This window comes from Triticum aestivum, chromosome 4D, assembly GCF_018294505.1.
Source record: "Triticum aestivum cultivar Chinese Spring chromosome 4D, IWGSC CS RefSeq v2.1, whole genome shotgun sequence".
In the NCBI taxonomy this organism is placed as follows: Eukaryota; Viridiplantae; Streptophyta; class Magnoliopsida; order Poales; family Poaceae; genus Triticum; species Triticum aestivum.
Genome location: NC_057805.1, coordinates 382,264,146 through 382,275,720, shown reverse-complemented (window position 1 = coordinate 382,275,720; position 11,575 = coordinate 382,264,146).

The following is an 11,575-nucleotide window of genomic DNA, read 5'->3' as shown; positions in this document are numbered from 1 at the left end:
AAGGTGTTATTTTACTACGAACTCTAGGGCTGTTTGTGACACTTATAGGAATAGCCCAATGGATTGATCGGAAAGAATAACTTTGAGGTGGTTTCGTACCCTACAATAATCTCTTCGTTTGTTCTCCGCTATTAGTGACTTTGGAGTGACTCTTTGTTGCATGTTGAGGGATTGTTATATGATCTAATTATGTTATCCTTGTTGAGAGAACTTGCACTAGTGAAAGTATGAACCCTAGGCCTTGTTTCGAGACATTGCAATACCGTTTGTGCTCACTTTTATCATTAGTTACCTTGCTGTTTTTATATTTCAGATTACAAAAACCTATATCTACCATCCATATTGCACTTGTATCACCATCTCTTCGCTGAACTAGTGCACCTATACAATTTACCATTGTATTGGGTGTGTTGGGGACACAAGAGACTCTTTGTTATTTGGTTGCAGGGTTGTTTGAGAGAGACCATCTTCATCCTACGCCTCCCACGGATTGATAAACCTTAGGCCATCCACTTTAAGGAAATTTGCTACTGTCCTACAAACCTCTGCACTTGGAGGCCCAACAACGTCTACAAGAAGAAGGTTGCGTAGTAGACATCAAGCTCTTTTCTGGCGCCGTTGCCGGGGAGGTTAGTGCTTGAAGGTATATCTTTAGATCTTGCAATCGAATCTTTTAGTTTCTTGTTTTATCACTAGTTAGTTTATAAAAGAAAACTACAAAAAAATGGAATTGAGGGTGCCTCATATGCTTCATCTTTTTAATGTCTTTCGTGAAAATAAGGATTCCGATAATTGTGCCAAATGTTAGAAGAAGAATGCAATAAAATGTTTGGCATACAATCTTTGAATGATGAGCATGATTGCAATGTTGTTAGTATGAACTCTTTGAATATCCATAGTACTAATGATGATTGCACTAGTCATGATGAAAATGTCTCTTATAAGCATGTTAATTTTTGTGGAGTGCATAGAGTTTGCAAGTACACACCAAATAGGGAAGATAGATTTTGCAAGAGGCATAAGTATTTAGAAACTAAATGGTTGCAAGAGAGGCTAGATGCTTGTGCTGAAAATTTAAAATTTCTTTGCCATCCTTGTGAACTTTGCAATGAACGTGATCATTTAAATCTCCAATGCAAATTGTTTCATGATCGTATCGTGTCCAAAAATTGTGATGACTTGATTTCCCTTGCGCATCATAATGAACTTAGTTTGCTTGTGGGTTATGAAGAAATGAAACGTATAACTAAGGATATTCCAGAATTTGTCCTTGATGAAGTTCTTGATTTTGATATAGAGGAAATTTACATGTATTTTGCGGTGAATTGCATTGAAAATCCTTATATTGCCAATTACATAAAGACAAGAAAACAAATAGAAGATGAAGAGAATACTAATGAAAGGGAAGAGATTTCTCAATATCCTCCTATTCTTTCTTATGATGAATCAGGTAACGAGGAGGAGCTTTCTATTCAACCAATCTCATTAATAAGGAGCTCCAAAAAGAGGATTAAACCCACACATGATGTGAAGAAGAAAAAGAAAAGACGAAGAAGCAAAGGTAAAAAGGTATCCCTTCCAAATGATGTTGCTCCTATTACTCATTGTGATGATGATAATTGCTATACTATTGGTGCTATCCATACTATTAATGATGAGACTGATTATGCTTATGATATGCAAAGGCCCAAGCTTGGGGATGCTATGTTTTATGAAGATGATATTTTTAACCTCCCAAGTTTTGATATGCAAATTTATTATGATGATAGCATGCCTCCTATTTATGATGATTATATTGATGAAAGTGGGTTTGGAAGAGTGTCAACTTTAGGAAGTAATGATCCCACTATTTTGGAGGGTGTTGAATCTTATTGTGATAATTATAAAAGTGGATTTGGAGAGGTCATGACTTTATTTATTAATGATTCCACTATCTTGGAAGAGGTTTCAATTGATTATGATGAGAACAAAGTTGCTACTTATGCTGATTATTGTGATGATAATTATGTTATAAAAAGTAGTGATGATTATATTTATAAAACTTGTCATGATTACGATTCCCCTTTTTCTGAACATTACTCTTTTAATGTGGAAACAATTTATAGTATTCGAGTTTCTTATGATACTCCCACTATTCCAAATGAGAAGAACTTTGCTTATGTGGAGAATAGTAAATTTTCTATGCTTGGGGATCATGAAAATAATGCTTTATGTGATGGTTATATTGTTGAATTCATTCATGATGCTACTGAAATTTTTTATGAGGGAGGAATATATGCTTGTAGGAATTGCAATAATATCAAGTTTCCTCTATATGTGTTGAAAATCTTGAAGCTATGCTTGTTTTGCTTTCCTATGCTAGTTGATTCTTGTTCCCATAGGTTGTTTGCTCACAAACTCCCTATGCATAGAAGTGGGTTAGGCTTAAATGTGTTAGTCATATTCTTCATGATGCTCTCTTTATGTTTCAATTCTTATCTTTTATGTGAGCATCATTGAAATCGTCATGCCTAGCTAAAAAGGCATTAAAGAAAAGTGCTTGTTGGGAGACAACCCAATATTTAACCCTACTGTTTTTGTGTGTCCACATGATTAATCTACTTTAGTAATCATGTTTTATAGCTTCTGTTTCAATAAAGTTCCAAGTAGAACCTTTGGGAAGACTTGGGTGAAAGTTAATGTGATCTTGCTGTAAAAAACAGAAACTTTGCGCTCACGAGATTAGCTGTCATTTTTTACAGAAGAGTGCTTTTAAGTTGATTCTTTTTGAAGAAGATTAATAGAAAAATTCCTCACATCCACAAATTCATTTCAGAATTTTTGGAGTTAAATAAGTATTCGAGAGTTACAGATTACTACAGACTGTTCTGTTTTTGACAGATTCTGTTTTCTATGTGTTGTTTGCTTATTTTGACGAATCTATGAGTAGTATCGGAGGGTATGAACCATAGAGAATTTGGAATACAGTAGATATTACACCAATATAAATAAATAATGAGTTCACAACAGTACCAAACATGGTGATTTTATTTCCTTATACTAACGGAGCTTACGAGTTTTCTGTTGAGTTTTATGTTATGAAGTTTTCAAGTTTTGGGTAAAGATTCGATGGACTATGGAATAAGGAGTGGCAAGAGCCTAAGCTTGTGGATTCCCAAGGCACCCCAAGGTAATATTCAAGGACAACCAAGAGCCTAAGCTTGGGTATGCCCCGGAAGGCATCCCCTCTTTCGTCTTCGTTCATCGGTAACCTTACTTGGAGCTATATTTTTATTCACCACATGATATGTGTTTTGCTTGGAGCGTCATTTTATTTTATTTTGTTTTGCTTGCTGTTTGAATAAAATACCAAGATATTAAATTCTTAAATGTTAGAGAGTCTTCACATAGTTGCATAATTATTCGACTACTCATTGATCTTCACTTATATCTTTCGGAGTAGTTTGTCATTTGCTCTAGTGCTTCACTTATATCTTTTTAGAGCACGACGGTGGTTTTATTTTGAAGAAATTGATGAACTCTCATGCTTCACTTATATTATTTTGAGAGTCTTAAACAGCATGGTAATTTGCTTAGATTATGAATTTAGTCCTAATATGATAGGCATCCAAGAGGGATATAATAAAAACTTTCATATAAAGTGCATTGAATACTATGAGAAGTTTGATTCTTTATGATTGTTTTGAGATATGAAGATGGTGATATTAGAGTCATGCTAGTGGAGTAGTTGTGAATTTGAGATATACTTGTGTTAAAGTTTGTGATTCCCGTAGTTTGCACTTATGGTGAACCGTTATGTGATGAAGTTGGAGCATGAGGTATTTATTGATTGTCTTCCTTATGAGTGGAGGTCGGGCTCGCGCGATGGTGAACTCCTACCAACCCTTCCCCTAGGAGCATGCGCGTAGTACTTTGTTTTGATGACTTGTAGATTTTTTCAATAAGTATATGAGTTCTTTATGACTAATGTTGAGTCCATGGATTATACGCACTCTCACCCTTCCACCATTGCTAGCCTCTCTTGTGCCGCGCAACATTCGCCGGTACCATACACCCACCATATACCTTCCTCAAGACAGCCACCATACCTACCTATTATGGCATTTCCATAGCCATTCCGAGATATATTGCCATGCAACTTTCCACCGTTCCGTTTATTATGACACGCTTCATCATTGTCATATTGCTTTGCATGATCATGTAGTTGACATCGTATTTGTGGCAAAGCCACCTTTCATAGTTCTTTCATACATGTCACTCTTGAGTCATTGCACATCCCGGTACACTGCCGGAGGCATTCATATAGAGTCATATTTTGTTCTAAGTATTGAGTTGTAAGTAAATAAAAGTGTGATGATCATCATTATTAGAGCATTGTCCCATTGAGGAAAGGATGATGGAGACTATGATTCCCCCACAAGTCGGGTTGAGACTCCGGACGAAAAATAAGAGGGCAAAAAAAGAGAGCCCCCCCCCCCCAAATAGAGAAAACAAAAAATGAGAGAAAAAGAGAGAAGGGAAAATGCTACTATCCTTTTACCACACTTGTGCTTCAAAGTAGCACCATAATCTTCATAATAGCGAGTCTCCTGTGTTGTCACTTTCATATACTAGTGGGAATTTTCCATCATAAAACTTGGCTTGTATATTCCAATGATGGGCTTCCTCAAATGCCCTAGGTCTTCATGAGCAAGCAAGTTGGATGCACACCCACTTAGTTTCTTTTTGAGCTTTCATACACTTATAGCTCTAGTGCATCCGTTGCATGGCAATCCCTACTCACTCACATTGATATCTATTGATGGGCATCTCCATAGCCCGTTGATACGCCTAGTTGATGTGAGACTATCTTCTCCTTTTGTCTTCTCCACAAGCACCATTCTATTCCACCTATAGTGCTATGTCCATGGCTCACGCTCATGTATTGCGTGAAAGTTGAAAAAGTTTGAGAATACTAAAGTATGAAACAATTGCTTGGCTGAAACCGGGGTTGTGCATGATTTAAATATTTTGTGTGATGAAGATAGAGCATAGCCAGACTATATGATTTTGTAGGGATAGCTTTCTTTGGCCATGTTATTTTGAGAAGACATGATTGCTTTGTTCGTGTGCTTGAAGTATTACTGTTTTTATGTCAATATTAAAATTTTGTTTTGAATCTTATAGATCTGAATATTCTTACCACAATAGAGAAGATTACATTGATAAATATGTTAGGTAGCATTCCACATCAATTTTTTTATCATTTACCTACTCGAGGACGAGCAGGAATTAAGCTTGGGGATGCTTGATACTTCTCCAACGTATCTATAATTTTTGATTGTTCCATGGTATTATATTATCCATCTTGGATGTTTTATATGCATTTATATGCTATTTTATATGATTTTTGGGACTAACCTATTAACCTATAGCCCAGTGGCAGTTTCTGTTTTTTCCTTGTTTTTGAGTTTTACAGAAAAGGAATACCAAACGGAGTCCAATTGACGTGCCAATTTTTGATGATTTTTATGGACCAAAAGAAGCCCCCGGAGTAAAATAGTTGGGCCAGAAGAGTCTCGAGCCATCCAAAAGGGTGGAGGGTGCGCCCCCTATCTCGTGGATAACTCGGAGACCCAGCTAACGTGAGACCGACGCCAAAAATTCCTATAAATACAGAAACCCCCAGAAAGAAATCTAGATCGGGAGTTCCGCCGCCGCAAGCCTCTGTAGCCACCAAAAACCAATCGGGACCCTGTTCCGGCACCCTGCCAGAGGGGGGATCCATCATCGGTGGCCATCTTCATCAGCCCGGCGCTCTCCATGTTGAGGAGGGAGTAGTTCACCCTCGGGGCTGAGGGTATGTACCAGTAGCTATGTGTTTGATCTCTCTCTCTCGTGTTCTTGATTTGGCATGATCTTGATGTACCGCGAGCTTTGCTACTATAGTTGGATCTTATGATGTTTCTTCCCCTCTACCTTCTTGTAATGGATTGAGTGTTCCCTTTGAAGTTATCTTATCGGATTGAGTCTTTAAGGATTCGAGAACACTTGATGTATGTCTTGCGTGGGATACCAGTGGTGACAATGGGGTATTCTATTGATTCACTTGATGTATGTTTTGGTGATCAACTTGCGGGTTCCGTGACCTTGGGAATCTATGCATAGGGGTTGGCACACGTTTTCGTCTTGACTCTCCGGTAGAAACTTTGGGGCACTCTTTGAAGTTCTTTGTGTTGGTTGAATAGATGAATCTGAGATTGTGTGATGCATATCGTATAATCATACCCACGGATACTTGAGGTGACATTGGAGTATCTAGGTGACATTAGGGTTTTGGTTGATTTGTGTCTTAAGGTGTTATTTTACTACGAACTCTAGGGCTGTTTGTGACACTTATAGGAATAGCCCAATGGATTGATCGGGAAGAATAACTTTGAGGTGGTTTCGTACCCTACAATAATCGCTTCGTTTGTTCTATGCTATTAGTGACTTTGGAGTGACTCTTTGTTGCATGTTGAGGGATTGTTATATGATCTAATTATGTTATCCTTGTTGAGAGAACTTGCACTAGTGAAAGTATGAACCCTAGGCCTTGTTTCGAAGCATTGCAATACCGTTTGTGCTCACTTTTATCATTAGTTACCTTGCTGTTTTTATATTTTCAGATTACAGAAACCTATATCTACCATCCATATTGCACTTGTATCACCATCTCTTCGCCGAACTAGTGCACCTATACAATTTACCATTGTATTGGGTGTGTTGGGGACACAAGAGACTCTTTGTTATTTGGTTGCAGGGTTGTTTGAGAGAGACCATCTTCATCCTACGCCTCCCACGGATTGATAAACCTTAGGTCATCCACTTGAGGGAAATTTGCTACTGTCCTACAAACCTCTGCACTTGGAGGCCCAACAATGTCTACAAGAAGAAGGTTGTGTAGTAGACATCAGTCGTTTCCTTTGTTCCGCGATACGCCACGCCTCGTTTCGATCGGCTGTTCTGTCCAAGCCGGTTGGCTCCCGATGAACATGACGCATTCCGTTGCCTCACGATGAACACGACAACACAGTTTCTCCGTTTCGACCCAGCCATGTACATGAGCCCTGGCTGTACGTATGCGTGAGTAGGCGTTCGAGACCCCGCCCCTATGTACGTACGTGGCCGTATTTACTTTCTTGCACCCTAGCTGTACGTACGTGTACATGCTACGTGCGCGCCTCTACTACGACACGTGCCCTTCCTTACTCGGTCACGGTTCATCGCTGCAGCCTGCAGACAGACCGGTTGACCAATATGTGTCGGATTTTGGGTTCGGGCGAAACCCTTAAAGTTCAAACACTGGGGTGCGCACGAAGATCTCTCCCTTCCCTAGCTCACCCACTCACCACAATCACAAGGCTCAGCGCGTCGAACCTGAAGAACAAGGGGCACAGGGTTTATACTGGTTCGGGCCACCGATGTGGTGTAATACCCTACTCCAGTGTGGTGTGGTGGATTGCCTCTTGGGCTGAGGATGAACAAGTACAAGGGAAGAACAACCTCCCGAGGAGAGGTGTTCTTGTGCTCGGTGAGCTTGTGTGGTTGTTTGGTGATCTCAATCCTCTCCCCTAGCTAAGGTGGTGGCTAGTCCTATTTATAGAGGCCCGAGTCCTCTCCCCAAATATTAGGCGGGAAGGGATCCCACAACGGCCAATTCGAAGGGGGACAACTAGTACAAGCTATCCTGACAAAAGGTGGTCTTCGCCTGCCAAAGGCTCTAGTGGTGACGCCGTCGTGGGCTCCGTGATGACCTCCGTCCTGCCGTCGTGCTGGTCCTGGTCTTGTTGCACCGATATGGAAACCTTTGCCTGATGCCTCGGGACTCCTCGCCTGCGCTTGCCCCTTTAGCACCAAAGAGGCAATGGGTACTCTGCGCCCACTGGCGCCCACCATGCCTTGGTCGTCACGGCTCACGTCACGAGAACCTCACGAGGTGCCCCTCGCCTTGATCTCTCCGCTCCTCACGAGCCAGCCTAGTGAGGCCACCCCGAAGAGGTCTTGTGTCTTCCGACTCGCGAGGTTTGGCCCCTCGCGAGGGTCTTGAGTGTTTTTTGGTGAAGGTGGGCCATACAAGGCCGCTGGTGGAGCCACGCCGTGGGCCGTAGGCAGGCAAGTCTGGGGACCCCCGTTCCCAGAACACAGACAGTAGCCCCCGGGCCCAAGGCGCGCTCGGACTTCGCTTCGAGGCAAAGCCAAGGGGCAAGTGCGGAGTGCCGCGAGCCCCAACAGCCTGCAACCTTGGTTGACGCGTGGCGATCGATGGGACGTGGGCATCTCCGCTTCCCCATGCAGCCTTGATATCCTCCTGGCTAGGCGGCCATCGTGACCTACACAGCTATTCCCTCATTGCTGGCGACACACTTCCCCAACTCTTCCGTCTTCCCAAAACAACAACCTCTTCTCCCAATCCGACCTGAGCTCGGCCCTCCCCGTCGCCATGGCGCCGAGCCGAACGGAGAAGGGGGAGAAGAAGTCCCAGTCTTCAGCCGAGCCACCTCTGGCCATTGAAGCTGTTGTTGGCCAGTCGTTGGTGCTCAACCAGGAAGCCATGGACAAGGTCCGCCCAGCGCTCGCCGCCGGCTTCAACGAATGGGGGGAGACGGTGGCCTGGCCTGCATCTCGCGTCTCTGTTGATAGGACAGCCACCGAGGTCCAATTCTTCATTGACGCCCTATGGGCCGGCCTGGTTCCTCCTTTCTCCACCTTCTTCAACGCCGTGCTTTCCCACTATCAGATCCATATGTTGCACCTAGATCCCCAATCCGTCGCTCTTCTTGCCGTCTTCGCCTTCGTCTGCGAGGCCATGGTGGGCATCGCTCCTTCTGTGGCCCTACTATGCCATTTCTTCTCGCCGCACCTGACTAATCCTCGGCAATGCTCGGGATGCCTGGGCTTCCATGCCGTGGCTGCGACGGCCGGCACGGGGATTGAATTTGAGCTCCCACCATCTGCGAGCGGGTTCTAGACGTGGTGGGTGTTTGTGGACGTCGGCGTGCTCAGCCCCCTGCTCTTGCTTCCGTTGGCGCCCGCCGTCCCTAGCTCCGGCTAGGGCCATGAGAGGCTCGCTGACCCACGCCTTGCCTTCGTCTGGCTCCGATTGAAGAGGATGAAAGATCTTGGCGTGACTGCACCCATGGGGATGAAGGAGTTCATCTGACGCCACGTCGCTCCGCTCCAGCGCCATTCTCGACTGATGTGGGCCTTGTCCGGCAGCAAGGACCGTATGAGGCTCCAAGAGTCCGGGCTTCCCCTCGAGGCGCGACGAACGGTGCTTGAGGTCCTGACGGGAGACCCGTCGCCAGCCAACATGCCGGAGGAGGGTTGTCTCTTGTACTGCTGCTCAAACAGGGTGGAGTTCGCGAAGCAGATGCCTCCTTTCGATGAGTGGGGGCTGCGTCCAGTCGGTCTTGAAGGGCCTCGCGAGAACCCTGTCTCCGTGGTTCCCCTGCTTGCCTCCAGCGCGGTGCTCACCCCAAGAGTGGGTGCAGGGGGCGAGCGCTGCCGAGTGCTGGAGACGTGACTGTTGCGGTGCCGACGCCGCTTGAGGCTCCCGAGGCGCCATCTCCTAGGGCTCTTGACCTCCGTCTTGAGGAAACGGTTGAGGGGGCGACACTATCCGCTGCTCCCGAGGCCGAAGCCCCCGAGGCCGAAGCCCCTGAGGCCCCGGCGGATCGCCATGAAGCGGAGCCCGAGGGTTCCTCGCAGCCCAGCGCCCCCGAGGTCGCTCCTTCAGGAGCTTCACAAGCCGTGCCCAACGCAGGAGACCGCGTCCAAGGCTTCGACCGGCTCCGACTGAACTTCGATGCGCTCCGCAAGAGGAAGGGGTCTCCAAGCTGCAGCGGTGATACCTTCCGGCCATTGAAGCAGAGGAAATACATCACCATGGATGAGTGAGTACCTTATCTCTGTAATTTCTCGAGTGCTGCTTCCCCTCCTGACAATGGCTCCCCCGGGTCCTGCTACCTCTTGAGCATGCGTTGGTTTTCCCTTGAAGAGGAAAGGGTTATGCAGCAAAGTAGCGTAAGCATTTCCCTCAGTTTTTGAGAACCAAGGTATCAATCCAGTAGGAGACTACACGCAAGTCGCCTCGTACCTACACAAACAAATAAGAACCTTGCAACCAACGCGATAAAGGGGTTGTCAATCCCTTCACGGCCAGTTGCAAAAGTGAGATCTGATAGAGATAATAAGATAAATATTTTTGGTATTTTTTATGATAAAGATTGAAAGTAAAGATTGCAAAGTAAAATAGATCGGAAACTTATATGATGGAAAATAGACCCGGGGGCCCTAGGTTTCACTAGTGGCTTCTCTCAAGATAGCATAAGTATTACCGTGGGTGAACAAATTACTGTCGAGCAATTGATAGAAAAGTGCATAGTTATGAGAATATCTAGGTATGATCATGTATATAGGCATCACGCCTGCAACAAGTAGACCGAAACGATTCTGCATCTACTACTATTACTCCACACATCGACCGCTATCGAGCATGCATCTAGAGTATTAAGTTCATAAGAACAGAGTAACACATTAAGCAAGATGACATGATGTAGAGGGATAAACTCAAGCAATATGATATAAACCCCATCTTTTTATCCTCGATGGCAACAATACAATACGTGCCTTGCTGCCCCTGCTGTCACTGGGAAAGGACACCGCAAGATTGAACCCAAAGGTAAGCACTTCTCCCATTGCAAGAAAGATCAATCTAGTAGGCCAAACCAAATTGATAATTCGAAGAGACTTGCAAAGATAACAAATCATACATAAAAGAATTCAGAGGAGATTCAAATATTGTTCATAGATAATCTTGATCATAAACCCACAATTCATCGGATCTCGACAAACACACCGCAAAAAGAATTACATCGAATAGATACCCAAGAAGATCGAGGAGAACTTTGTATTGAGATCCAAAGAGAGAGAAAAAGCCATCTAGCAAATAACTATGGACCCGAAGGTCTGTGGTAAAGTACTCACACATCATCAAAGAGGCTTTGGTGTTGATGTAGAAGCCCTCCGTGATCGATCCCCCCTCTGGCGGAGCGCCGGAAAAGGCCCTAAGATGGGATCTCACGGGTACAGAAGGTTGCGGCGGTGGAAATAGGGTTTCGTGGTGCTCACGTATGTTTTCGGGGTATATGAGTATATATAGGCGAAAGAAGTTGGTCAGGGGAGCCATGAGGCGCCCACGAGGGTGGGGGGCGCGCCTTCCTGCCTCGTGGCCTCCTCGTTTCTTTGTTGACGTCCACTCCAAGTCCCCTGGATTGCGTTTGTTCCAAAAATCACTCTCCCGAAGGTTTCATTCCGTTTGGATTCCGTTTGATATTCCTTTTCTGCGAAACACTGAAATAGGCAAAAAACAACAATTTGCACTGGGCCTTTGGTTAGTAGGTTAGTCCCAAAAATAATATAAAAGTGTATAATAAAGCCCATTAAACATCCAAAACAGATAATATAATAGCATGGAACAATCAAAAATTATAGATACGTTGGAGACGTATCAAGCATCCCCAAGCTTAATTCCTGCTCGTCCTCGAGTAGGTAA